This window comes from Macrobrachium rosenbergii, chromosome 53, assembly GCF_040412425.1.
Source record: "Macrobrachium rosenbergii isolate ZJJX-2024 chromosome 53, ASM4041242v1, whole genome shotgun sequence".
Classification (NCBI taxonomy): Eukaryota; Metazoa; Arthropoda; class Malacostraca; order Decapoda; family Palaemonidae; genus Macrobrachium; species Macrobrachium rosenbergii.
The window spans coordinates 33329452-33344451 of NC_089793.1; the positions used below are offsets into that span (position 1 = coordinate 33329452).

Sequence of the window (15000 nt, forward strand, 5' to 3'; positions counted from 1 at the left end):
AAAACGTTAAAAACCAGTTTCACTGACTAATTAACTGATGCAAAACACAACTTAAATAAACAGATACGTTTATTCATAAATGTCGGTACACGTGTTCTTAACGAAATTCATTCAAGAATCACGGTTAGGCCTAAAAGAAGAAACATTGATCACTACTTACACAATAGGAGAGAGAGAGAGAGAGAGAGAGAGAGAGAGAGAGAGAGAGAGAGAGAGAGAGAGAGAGAGCGCAAACACAAGAGACGAAGAAAGCAAGAAAAAATCTCATGCTCTTCCTGTTTCCATTAGATGGAATGAAATGATTAAATTAGAAGTGGGAAGCAGAGTTAAAACAAGAAGGTTCCGTGGGATAAGATGGGAGGGGAGCATAGCGTGCACAGCTCCTGGATAAGTGGATTAGAGAAATAAAAAGAAGGATGAATTAATCAGCCTGGCTCGCCACCCACATAAATATTGCTGGAAGCTTTTAATAGGCAACAGACCTGGTGATATTTCGAAAGGATGCTTATGACTTTCCTGACCAATTGCCAAGCATTTGTTAATAGAATCAACTTCAACCATTCTAAGAACAACATCCGGTCGTCAAATCTTTAGCCTGTTTCTTTTCTTTCGTTCCAAAAATTCCGAATGTATTAAATTTTTAATCAAGACACTGTTCTTCATTCTCTCCGTGTGGCTAACAAATCTCAACCCTCTTAGATACCTGATTTCATCTATGAAAACCTTTTTACCATATCTTTGCAGCATCTGTACAGCTCTCATACTTTCGATACATCAATCCACATATGCGGCACAAAATTAATTCTAAAAGCTTCTACATTTTTCTCTCATTTGTACTTGACAACTAGCCTCTACTTTCATACTGGAGAGTTTACTCAGTAATTAATACATACTGGCTTACGAAGCCTAGAAACTCCTCTCCCTTTCCAAAATTCTTGCAAAAATCCTGAAACCTTTCTGGATTCAAGTATTCTCTGATTCATCTATTTCCACCGTAACACCTTCCTTTGCGTTCCACGCCATATATCTATACACACCAACCACTTCCAGTCTTTCATTATGTGAACTAACATTTACTTGCCCATCTTCCAGTTTTCAGTTTACCCGAATATCTTAACTCCCTCACTTTTACTTATAATGGCCATCTGACAAAAGCTTTCAAACTTTCACCGTAGTCTGATGCTTTTCTTCATTTTCATTATCATCATCTAATACTAAATTGGCCACAATCATCATGTAATCGCTATTGCATTCAAAACCTTTTTTGATTCCACAATCTCATATTTATTAAATCTGACTTATCTTCGCACTCCATCCATACACTCACTTCACACCAAACCTGTCGCTCTCTCATCTATGTTCTTTCACAAGTTTTTTATAATGCAAAAACTTGCAATTGCTCTCTGTCATTACCTTCCACACTACATATCGTCAGCAACTGACAAATCAACCGCGTAATTACATTATCACCACCATAACACAAAATTGCACTTGCAGTATCATCAAATTCTGTCTCCTTGCATTGTTCAGCCTTTTTGTTGTCATCTTTACATCTTTAATAGCCTCCAAACTTCATTTAATATTAATCCATCCCACTCATGCATCACTTACACCTGGTTTCCGTCAAGTATCTCGATTCAACAGCTCTTCAAATACATACTCCATCCATGCACTTATATACTCTCTTTAGGGAGCATCTTCACAATAGTGCATGGGCTTATACTTGCATCTGCACATCATATATACTGCAGGGTATGATGCTACATACACCATATCCCCAGCCGTTATGTGACTCACCAAACGAGTTGAAAAAATTTCATAATTTCCTTTTTCGACACCGCACAGGAATGAAAGCGTGATTACCCTTGGTCTCAGGAAAAGAAGCTGATCCATGATTTACGGGGCTTTTCCTCCCAACATGTCCACAACTCCTCACAATATGTTAACCTACCCTGGGGTAAGTTCTGTTTGTACCCTAAACCATCAGCACTTCCATGTACAACTCTGTCCTGGTTGAACTGCTTAATTAAACCATAGAAGCAGTCCACAATACATAAACTGACCTCGCATACTTGGTTGTCATTTGCCTCAAAAGACATAGTCTATCCATACAAATATTCCATTAGACATTTCCTTTACATTATTTCCTTGCTCTTATATGTATGTATGTATGTATGTATGTATGTATGTATGTATGTATGTATGTATGTATGTATATATATATATATATATATATATATATATATATATATATATATATATATATATATATATATATATATATATATATGTATGTATGTATATCAATTTCTAGCACTTAAAAGCTGTCAATACACAGTGTATCTCAGACTTTTACAATTTCCTCGTTTCGAGGGAAGACTCCGTCTGCAAGATGAACGACTCACTATTCGTCTCTGTCAGCAATACGCACTGCAAGCATTTTAATAGACAGTAAAAGATTTATGGTTTTTTCCCATTGATCCAAAGAAAATATAATTCTATCGCAATGATAAATACTCAGCTACAATAGCAACAGAAGCAGAATTAGTGTTTTTCTTGCTGTTGTTGCTGGTAGGTGAACCAGTATTAGGACCATCAATAACATATTTTTCTCCGGCGAAAGAATCAGTCAAGAACACATCTTTAATCAGGACTCCGCAAGAAAAATTCTAGAATCTTCGCCCAGAAAACTCCGAGAGTGAAACCCAAAATATAACTGGAATAACCAGAGCGAAGGAAGCGTTCATGTTGGAATCACCCTAAAAGAGAAAAAGGTAAAGAATATAAGAAGGCTAAAGTGGAAAAACTGAAAAGGGGGAAAAAAAGTCTCGGGTTTTTCCAGAGGGACGGACGGAGTTCACTAGCGTTGACAGAGAGACAGATCGCTCGCCAAAGGGCCCTGGTGGAGAAAGAAAGAGAGCCTCGGGAGGAAAAAACGGGGGAGAAAATGGACAGAGGGAAAATGGGGAGAATAAAAACATGAAACGAAACGATGGAGGAGGAATGGATATGAAAATGTCAGGGTCCGCGATGAAAGACAACATGGAATAAGCGAATCAAAAGAATAAAAAATAAACTACTCTTAGGAAAAAATTTCAGTGAAATTTTGCAATGTCTAAAGCTGATAAAAAAGCAAGAGACTGAGTGAGAAGGGGAGAGGGAGCTTCAGAAGCATACACAGGAAGTAGACTCCCATGTTTATAGATCTTCTGGAGAGCCTAGGGGAGACTATAAGCGTAACTAATTTGGACGAACAAAAACTGAAAAAGCAGCAAAGTACTCTTCATTATCGTATAGTCATACATAAATTATATATATATATATATATATATATATATATATATATATATATATATATATATATATATATATATATATATGTGTATAATCATATATAATATATATATATATACATATATGTATAATCATATATATATATATATATATATATATATATATATATATATATATATATATATATATATATAGAAGAGAGAGAGAGAGAGAGAGAGAGAGAGAGAGAGAGAATAATTCTCGTAACCCAGTGATCAGGACATTTTCCTTTCCAGGGCAGGTTGGGGTTCTATTACTGAGCAAGCTCGAGCAGTGCTGATAACCTCTCAATCGTGGTGGTTTAAAGAGCGGAGGGCAAAGGGAAGGACATCACCTGACAACAAACTTGCTGAGAAGTGGCAGGCTAACAACATATATATATATATATATATATATATATATATATATATATATATATATATATATATATATATATATATATATATATATATATATATATATATATATATAAGGAATAAAATGCCACTCCGTCTTTGGAAGATGACTTCAGATAGTGAAAATTTTCAGGATCCAAGCCCAAATTTTGGGAAGATGTTGCAGACCTCATGCGACTGCCAGAAAGGACGTAGAAAGGGGATCAAATCCCTTAAGTTCTGCCTTTGGCTAGACCTGATCAGCAAACAGTATGCCAGTTGTTCTCAATCTCTGTAGCATAAACTCGTTTATGTGTCTCAATATTTATGACAATACTTCGCGTGAACGTCCAGCTTTCAGAACAAAAGAAATAACGCAAATCAATATATGCATATGTAAATATTCCGACATAAAGTAAAAGTAACATAAAGTAAAAGTAAAATATACAAGAAGAAATCTACCTATATAAATGTAAATAAACGAATGTGACGCTATGTACAAAAATATTTCTAATGGCGATTCCGCTTAAAGCAAGAAAAACTAGGACACTTCGTACCTCAACTTGAAGAATTAAAAACAACAGTGAAATTTTCATACCTCTTTCTAAAAAGGTGAAATGCAAAGTTTATTTTTACTGTTTGCAAACGTTCTATGGATTTTATACCCTGATGGTTAGTTCTAATGCAGTAAAAATATTTTCCAGCCAAAAAGTATAACAGAAAAGTTATACTGTTAAATGAAAGTAAAACATATACACATTTTACTGCAGAAGAGAAAAAACGACAAAACCTCATTGGAGAACAGGAATAGAAAAAGATGCTTTGGAAAAATAACTTGAAAACATCCCAGACAAAGCGTAAATAAAAATATACAGATGGAGGAATTCCACTGCAGAATATAGGATCACAAAAGAAAACAAATATGGAAATGCCTCGAGTAAAAGGAAAAGTCAGAATCTAAAAAAAAAAAAAAAAATAATAATAAAAACACTATTGTAAAATGAGAATTTTCTCAATTCTAGACAACCATTCCAGATAATGGATCAAAGCATCTCCCTGATTTTTCCCCATAACATTACAATGAAGTCTAATATCTCTGAAAGATATTTATGGAGGAAAACTTATTCAGTCCTGAATTTTCATAGCCATTGTCCCTTTTGTTCAATGCTCACTTTTCTGGCCTAAGACGTCGTATTATCCTAATAGGAACAAAAATACGTGTTTTTTTTCTTATTTTGCTTTTTTTGTGACAAAAAGCTTATCGTATGTTCGTTATTCAAGGGACCATGAAATACAATATTGTTGGTCGTCGACATTAAAACGAATTCGAAGTCCATCTCCGTGTTAATTAACATTCTAGCCATTATTATTCAAAATGTGCCATACATTTTCAAACCGAGCTTGCCAAACCATAGATTAATTTGCCAACCGTGATCCTCGAATAATGTGCATATGTTGCAAAAAAGGACGAAATGAGGACTGAAAAATACTAGCCTATTTGTGAAAATAAAAACTAGAAAATACTAGGGAGAATACTTGATAAATGAATCTGCAACTATATAAAAAAGTAAGAAAAATTAACTGAAAAACTATAAATTACAGGTACTTTAAATTGTTATTACACCCCTCCTTAAATTTATATGTAATCGAAGTTATAATACTATATTTTTATATTACAGATGTTGAAATGTAAAGACCCTGATGAAAAACAAAATAGTCCAGAGGTGAGAGGCTGGTGACAAAAGTTCGTGAATCAAATTCTGATTCTATTTTTCAAGTTAATGGAAACGTGAGTGAATTTATGCAATACGATGAGATTTGGTGTGGTTGTTTCCTCTCCATTTTGAGTTGCCATTTCAAAAGTTTTGATAAAGCCGCCTCAAAAAAAATTACTACTGTGAGCTTATAAACTGTTACCTTCCTAATATTATAACAATACATGTTTTTACAAGGGAAAAATATGAAAAACAAATAGTAAATATCAGCCCCATTGGAATAATCTAACATATGTACAAAATTATCAAAATGATTAAGCTGAACACCTTTAAGGTAACTTTTGTATCCGCTGTTGGCATACAACATGAATAAAATAAATTAACACAATTTACGAAATTAAACTTGAGGTTACTTTGGGTCCGTATTTTCTTTTATGAGGGCTTGCAAGTGAAGTGAACAACAGTTCATCAAACCCACACAGCCTAATGAAAGCAGTGATTGTTTATTAAATCTGCAATCCTGAAATGGCACCCTTCTCCGCAAAGATTACTGCAAGTCTTGTCACTAAACTAAAGGTAAATATTTTTGCCAACAGCATCAAAACCACTTTTCTTTGCATAGAATATCTTAATGTTCCAGTCATTTAAATCTTCAGAGGAACTACGTATTTAATGAGTTATTTACTGTGCAATTAAAAGTCCCTTTAAATATGTTTAAACAACTGCCCTCAAGATTCTTTGTTAGAAACGAAGATGCTCGTGTTTGTTTCCCGCTATAATAACTATCATTTTTAACCGAAGGGCAGATCTGGGTCACTCATGGAGGACTATTCACCACCTGTACAGGTGGTGAATAGTCCTCCATGAGTGACCCAAGTCTGCCTTGGTCAAAAATAATGTTTTCCTTCGTTAAACCCCTTTTATCCTTATAAAAAAATTGGGGAAAAAATCACAGAAAAATCCACGGGAATCGCGCTAAGCATTTCATCTCTTATACTAGTATTATCATAATTATTTAGCAAGGATATCCTACTTGGACTCCTGATTGATAAGGTTCTCTCTTTATATAAAATGTGATATAAATACTCTTATCATAACAATTAAACAAAACCCTAACTTACTGCACATTTCTGATATATTTTTGTAGCTGAATGGCTACTCACATTTTTATTTCTATTTCCACAACAACTTAGCAACTCTTGGTCACCGTTCTGCTCTCTCGCTCCATCTCCCGTGAATCTTCTCTTGCCAGACAACCTTAAAAATGTCTCTAGTTACGGATTAATTTCTCGCATAAATATGAACGATGGTAATTCACCTCATCAGACAGCAATACAAATGATAATGAGGCAGCTAGAATCTTCAGTAATTACGTTCCAAAGTAACGTTGAGAAGAGAAGGGAAAAAGATGGAAGCAGCACAGCGGAAGGAAATTGTGGATGGAAATAGTTTCTCCCTATCAGGAACGAGAGAGAGAGAGAGAGAGGGAGAGAGAGAGGAAAATTATTTTCATTCATAGTTTCCCTTCTCGTTTGTTCGTGAGAGAGAGAGAGAGAGAGAGAGAGAGAGAGAGAGAGAGAGAGAGAGAGAGAGAGAGAATCCCGGAGGGTACCCCATTACGCAGAGGATTAAGGGGGAAAAGAGAGATCGAAAGAGGAAATTTCACAGATTAACTACCGATGCGGGGTAGGGGTGTGGGAAGGACTTTGAAGATGGCAAGGATGTAAAATGAGGAATAACCGTAAAAGTAAACTTCTAGACAATGAGTAAAATGAATTAAGAAAGAAGCGCAAGAGAACCAGTGCAAAACAAGAGATTGGAAATAATAGACAGAAACTTTGAAAAGGGAAGAAAACATAAAGCAATTTACATCTCAATAAAAAAAAAAAGGGCGGGGGGAACTTATCCAACGAACAAACAAAAACGAGTACACCGATAGCAATGAAAGGGAAAAACCTAATAACGCTATTTACATCTAATCTCATCCAAATGGGCAAGAAAATAACAGGGAGTTCATTCACACTGCCATCTCTAAATGGTAGGTGAAGAGGAGGGAAACGGAACAAAGAGGGGGGAATAATTATCAGAAAAGGAGGAGGAGGAGGAGGAGGAGGAGGAGGAGGAGGGGGGGGGGCAAAACCCAGGGAGGCAGAAGCGGTGACGACGGTATGCTATGTATTCCTATAAATGCTTATCTGCCCAGACCCACCTGTCATTTATTTGCCCGGACGCAAGGAAATGACAGTTGCGAAGAGACGGTGGTTCAATTAGGCAGTTTGTATGTTCTCCGTCTGGTTTTGAAAACGTGGGACGATATGAAAGGAATTCTCGGTATCCCAATTAATCATGAGAGCGACCGACGGACAGACAGAGAGTAGGACAATGAGTGTAACATAAACTTATGAAATAAATAAATTTACCTGTATACATACATACAAATATATACACATGTATACATATACATAAACAAACACATAAATATATGTATGTATATATATATATGTATGCGTATATAAAAACTGGTGTTATATTGAGCTTTTATTATGCCACTGTAGATTTTGAATAATGATATAAATTCAGTGAAGCCTACAGTATAACCTTACTGATACGGCAGAATCCGAATAAAGTATCACCGAAGAAACCGAGAATAAATTTCCTTAACGCCTACACCGAGATTTTAACCATACTGGAGAGAGAGAGAGAGAGAGAGAGAGAGAGAGAGAGAGAGAGAGAGAGAGAGAGAGAGAGAGAGAGAATTATAAAGGGAAATCTGAGTGTTAGCTCTCCTCTGTAGATAAGGAGGTAATGATAAAATCGACGTAGACGGAAATAGAACGTAGATAGAACGTAGACAAGTAAAAAAATAACACGTAACATATAAAGAAAGGAGAAGGGATCATAAACGACTAAGATACGGAATTATATGACAGCGAAAAAGGAAAAGAAAAAGACTAAGAAGAGAAAGGGATCAGCAGAATGCGAATGAGGGTCATAAATGGCTGAGGGCGTTCATTAAATACCATCCCGGATTATACAAATAACGTTTTGTTCATTAGTACAGAGAGAGAGAGAGAGAGAGAGAGAGAGAGAGAGAGAGAGAGATGCATTCACGCTCATATATATGCAAAAATGTTTTTGTGTGTGAGAGAGAGAGAGAGAGAGAGAGAGAGAGAGAGAGAGAGAGAGAGAGAGAGAGAGTCTTACCATTGCACGTACAGTCATTTACAAGCATATGCTTCACAACAGGTTTATTTTTTTTCGTTTATTTCTTTTTCAATTTTTCGCCTGCAAAGGAATTGGGTTCCTGATGATGGAATCGTCCTCGACGTGAAAGACTGAACAGAAAGGGGGGAATAATAATGAGAATAGAAATAAGAGCGAGAGAAGAGCAAACAAGGGATGACAAAGACGATATGAAACGGCAAAGTTGCAGGAGGTAATGCATATTCAATAAGGTCTGTTCTCTGGAGTCTGGCTGCGCAGGGCCTCTGCAAAGAACAGGCGAGAGAGAGAGAGAGAGAGAGAGAGAGAGAGAGAGGAGAGAGAGTCGTGTTGGGGGACGGGGGAAGGTATGAGTCGAAATAATGGAATGCAGGAGAGAACGCGACAAGCAAAGAGTGTCATCCAAGTCGGGAGATGGTAACAAGCTAAACGGAAAAGTTGAAACGGGAAAGTATCTAGAACTAAACAAGCATAAAGACGAACAACAAACACACCACAGGGTATAGAGGTACAAAGAAGGTACCTATGGCGAAACTATGGGCAATAAAACAGTAAAACATAAAGAAAATTAGTCAGAGCTATGGAAACAGGAAGGGCAAATCAACATCGGCAAACATAAAGAAAGTTAATCAGAACTATAGAAACAGGACAGGCAAATCAACATTGGCATCATACAAAGGTATAAATTCTGAATTGGGTAACTCAAATAAGGATTAACAGAAAAAAACTACCATGTAAGAGAAAATCCAAGATACATTGGCGGACAAGCAAAACATCAGACAATATACAACAGGACTTCCAAAATTACGCATAAGAAAATATAAGGTAGAGCGAGACATTGATTGACTGACTGATTTATTGACATAGTGTTCTCTGGTGCTGTGACGAGGAGAGAGAGGAGAGAGAGAGAGAGAGAGAGAGAGAGAGAGAGAGAGAGAGAGAGAGAGAGAAATGTCAAACAATCATAAGACAAGTTAAATTTACAAAAGGATATCACAAAATGACGCAAGACGACTTTGTAATAGCAACATTTAATAGTAAAGGATCTTCCAAGGTAAAGAACTTAATCGAAAGAATTCGCTTAGTTTAAAATTCTTAAGAAGGGAGGTGTGGCAGCAGAAAAAGCTGAGGAAGGAAGCGGGAGAGAAAATACGATGATTAAAACAAAGTCAAGAAACGTAACGAATGTAACCTATAAAAATAAAAAAAAAAACTACTCTCAAATAAAATTATTTAGCGGCAATTATACAAAGGAAATGTGCATAGGAATTGTAATGGAAAAATTTATAAAACTGGAAATGAAAGGAAGAAGACATAAAAAAAGAGTAAAAATCTATAAAAACGATAAAGTACTTCACGAAATCGTTAATCATTGCTGAAAAGTAGAATCTATTCACTAATTATGACATCGCAAGCATAACTGGACTTGCAATGAAAATTCTGAAGGTTTTGAAATAAAATGGAAGACAGAACAAAGCAAAAATAGATACGCCATTACCAGAGTAATATTTCAAAATGTTCAATTCGTCGAGGCCAACTCAGTAGCTGAAATTGTCAGGAAATTATTGTTGGGGTCATGTTTCAATTTTACAATTATGAGGGCTAGTGAAAATTTTCTAACAAAACAGAGAAAAAGTACAAACAGATCTAACAGAGACGAGCAAGCCAAAAAAAAAAATGTATAATAACGAAAATGGATAGTCTCCACATTTCGTAAATTTTCGAAATAAAGATAAGTCATGTACATAACAATAACAAGTACGATAAAATAGCCGAAAAAAAACATCAGATCAAGTTTACTGTCGTTTCTATACAAGTAAAGACCTTTTAAAATATCTACCAAGAGTGTATAAAAACAAAGAAATTCTCAACTGTACGATGTAGATATATATTTCATGAAAACAATGTCCCATGTACCAGAAATAAACTGACCATTCACTAGATACGTTTCCAGTATTCTGTAGCATAAAAAAGGACTATGCCAATAAACTACTTCTTATAAGACCTGAATAAAGGATGGGAATCGTAGACTTGAAATATGCCAATCTGATGCGGAAATTCCCGGCAAGATGTTGTGAACCATGAAAAATTCAACAGTTTAGTGCGAAATACCATTTTACAAGGGAACACAAAATCCTTTCTACTCGTGTTCCTGTGATATTCGTGAATTTACGTTTCTTTAGCAAGTGCTTACTTTATATTCACTTAAACTACACACTTATCAATACACAAATTAAAACATGAAAATTATTCAAAGATGATTGGCTCAAATTAAAAACATGCGACCCCAACGTAATAATCGCTGGTCATCGACCTTTAAAAATCATTGGTCATCATCCACCAAAAATCATTTGCTATTATAATTTGTAATATAATGTTTAAAATGATAAAATTTCCACCTTTTTTCATCATGCTACTTATTCCGACCAATAAAGAACTCAACACTTAAGTATATTACTCAATTATGTGTGAAATGAAGTAAATCTATATAACAACAATGATTACAGAACGTTATAGAAAAAAAACAGGTTAAAATATCTTTTAAAGAAGTAAGCTTTCCGATAAGCCTGAAAATGCCACTTCAGCTGGAAATAACATCCTTTCCGAGAACTTTAGATTGAAGGCAATTACGTTCCACATCCTCGCCCTCAGCGAGGGACACTCTAAAGTTCTTAAAACTAGGACATTCTCCCAGCAAGTACCGTACAGTCAAGGGTTCAAGTAGTTATCACAAAATGGCTGGAGTTGCCCACCCATTACAGACTTCTTTATATGGTACATCAAATGGTCTCTACCATTCCCAGTTTTCTCCTTCTCTTAAATTCAGTGGTCAAAAGATGCTTCACCCAGCCTTCACAACACTCACTGTTAACGACGCTATTTCAAATGAGGAGCGCCTGGTTAAAAGGATAGACTTGTGGGTCTTGTATCCTCTCTCATAAAAGGGAAAAAAATCGCCAAAGCTGTCCGATGGTAAGGGATTCATTTTGACTTTGACACCTACCTTTAGGTAATGATCTAAAACTATTACCTACAAGTACAGAGTAAAAGTACTTTACAGGGCCTTTCAAGCTAAACAGCACTCTGCTGATATTCATTTTCTTGATAACTGTCGTTCTGAGCCACTTCCCATCGAATTTGCTTTTAGTTCAAGTGATACAAAAAATAGTAGATACCCTGAAAACCTGGTGTAGAGATGTCACGGACCTTTTCTTCAAGTCATAGCATTTTTTTTTTGTAATCCAATCTGTATTTATGCAGAAAAGCGGAAATGCAATAAAGTTCTCATTCTAAATGGCTCCATAAACGGTGAATGTAACAATTAGCATTTAATCTCTGTTGAGACATCCGAGAACAACGGAACAATGAATATGAGTAAGTCTTGTTCAGAATTATTGTACAACTTGGTCTGACTTAATTAACCTCCAGACTTGTAGTCAAATTTGTATATCATACACCATTTCTCCCACTTCTTTACGCAATCGTCCGCTGAGCTGATTAATTTTCAGCAGCTCCTCATCCTATTAATTCTCTCTCTCTCTCTCTCTCTCTCTCTCTCTCTCTCTCTCTCTTTCTAACATAATACTATTGCATAAAATTTCTCTTCATTGGGTCACCAGACGTTTAAACTTTTCGAAGAACCTAAAGGAAAATACTGAAGGTGTTCTCATTAGGTGTTGCTTGTATTTCTAATATGAACAACTCCCTAATGTCTCTGTGGTACCTTTCATTCCTTGAATCAAGTACTTTCATATACCTGCAGAACACTTCACAAATACATTGTTTCAGATATGAACCAAACTTTTTTTTTAAAGATTTAGACATAATTATTCTAAAACCTGGATACTCTTCATCTAAATCATAAAATCGTATCTCTTGCCCGAGGATTTTCCCTTGCGCATTACGCTCAAAATTTTCTTGACCTTATGCATTATCGCCTCCTCAGCCGCTTTATATATTCCAGTCTTCACATTCCTAATACCTGAATGAAAAGTGCAAACACAGTAATCAATAAGTTTGTTAAGTTTCTCTTTCAATAAGGTGTTACTCATTAGCATTCTCTAAGCATTCTGAATCAAGCCATTTTTATTTAAGTAACAAGCTTGACGTCACTTCAGAAGGAACCGCTTCTGATCTTGCACTGACCTCGACTGATTTTACCAGACACTTCACAGTAACAACATGAACCAGGTGTATCTACTTGACCTTCATTTATCTTGCGCATTCGTCTTTCTAGTTAATCTAACGACTTTCGGAAAACACATGTCACTCAGACGCTTAAAATGAAAATAATTTAATGAGTTTTCCCTTTCTAATATTAACTCCTTTCACTACAGATATTTACGAGACCTGCTGGACGTTCGTAAAAGTATCCTCCCGCCGCCAGCTGTTGGTTCCAGTAACAAGTTGATCAGGAATTCATTAAACTCAAAAGCTATAAAAAGTCCAGAATTCAAATATCTTTGAAAACGGGGCAGCATCCATCTGCTATCCTGGAACATCTCATTAAAATCAGCTTTAATTAAAAAGTTTTGGCTTGTATTTGGTTGCTGCCGAGTCTTCATTACGCTGAAATGAGCATTAAAAAAAAGGGATGGGACAGGATTGCAACTTATTCAAAAAATGTTAAAATTGAACAGAATCATGTGAACCTTCGATGAGACATACCACAATGATTTTACTTTAAATATTTATTATGAAAAGAAATAAAATACAGCAATTTCCGACAACCACCAAGAACTACTGTGTTAAATGACTACACTCGTGAGTTTAATTATTTTTTCAATTAATTACTTTCAGATTTTATGATTTTCTCCCTAGAGATAAAGTCTAATTAAAAGATCAGCTTCAATACAAATTAAAGGTTACCAGTCTTGATAGATGGCATTTTATTTGAGAGAGTAAAATTCCGATGACTTTCCGTATAATTTGAAAAGGGGCGTAATTAAAAAAAATAATTAAGTCTTGTAATAAAACGTGTGATGAAACAAAGAACAGAGGAGTTGACTTAAAAATAACGAAAAAGAAGAGAAAAGGGCCATTTTACAGATAGGGATAAGACCGCAAATGGAAAAATAAAAAAAATGCTCTAATAAAGTCGACCGAATTTCAAATCTGGAACTTCAAAAAAAGTACAGATTTTCTGCATGAACTACATTTTCTTGTCACTCAAACAAGAATTTATGCAGAGAAAAGAAAACAACACATTGGTTAAATGTAATAACTTTAAAATGGATGGATTTACTTATGAAATCCAGGCTGCAGTTACTACGGTCATCGAACCTGGGAAATTAAAGCGAAAAGGTTCCATTCATAACGCAGTCAACTACACCACAACGATGGGAGGTCGTATAAATAAAATAAGAAATATCCCTTAGAAAAATGTTGATCAAGATCTTTAGTAAAAAACATTTCAAGGTATTTAGTGTGGTAGGTGATTCACAGAAAAAATACAGGGACTGTAATTCATATATTTATAGTGTCAGTTGTACTCCCCATTTAACATTCACAAAACAATGGTTTCCCACGGGCCAACAAAAAATATATCAATCTTTGTACTAGTTCTGTTCTAGTATACACAGTACTGTATGATATTTTATGTAAACGTTGGGAAATTTAATGTATACATAGATGCATTCACACGCATAAACACATACAAACACATTATGTATATAGATAAATATTGAAAAGTACCGGTACTTAGCGACTTCGTGCATTTAATATACACTTCTCAAGGGTACAATACAAAGTTTAAAATAAAATTTCTTTCACTTTGTGTTATACCTTGAAGATGCGTATATTAACACATGAGAGCTAGGCACTCGTGCCTTTCATTATTTCCTCGGCTCTTGCAGTACTGTTAGTAACGTGATCCTTGCAATGGTATAACACATATTTACATACATACATACAAATATATATGTTTGTGTGTATGTGTGTATGTCTATGTATATACGGGAAAGAGTATAATAAAAAGTTACCATAAGAAATACGTCAATCTGATGGTAACATATTATTTCAGGTTACAGGTGGCATTAAACATAAATGCAATATTTTTGATCACCTGACAACTTTCTCCATTTTGAAAAGACTATAAAGTAAAATAGGCTTCAAGATGAATGTTTCCCTAGATTCGATGGTAATCAATAGCAGGTATTATATACAGTGCACTTGGTAAGAATGGCTGGGATTTTACTCATTGCACAGCAAATAGACCAGCCTTATGACCACCACTGAGGACATTTTCAAGATACAACTTGATCAAAGAATTTCAGAATCATAAGTTATTTTGGAAACTTACTTTCAAGAACAAATTTAATCTATGAACACTATATTTTAGGAGTTGCTTCTTATCC

General features: G+C 35.2%; 1 protein-coding gene across 2 annotated transcripts in view; it reads right to left on the bottom strand.

Annotated features, from left to right (window-relative positions):
• Positions 1–15000, bottom strand: part of LOC136834403 (carbonic anhydrase-related protein 10-like) — a 639930-nt gene that overhangs the window by 556603 nt on the left and 68327 nt on the right. The window lies entirely within an intron of this gene.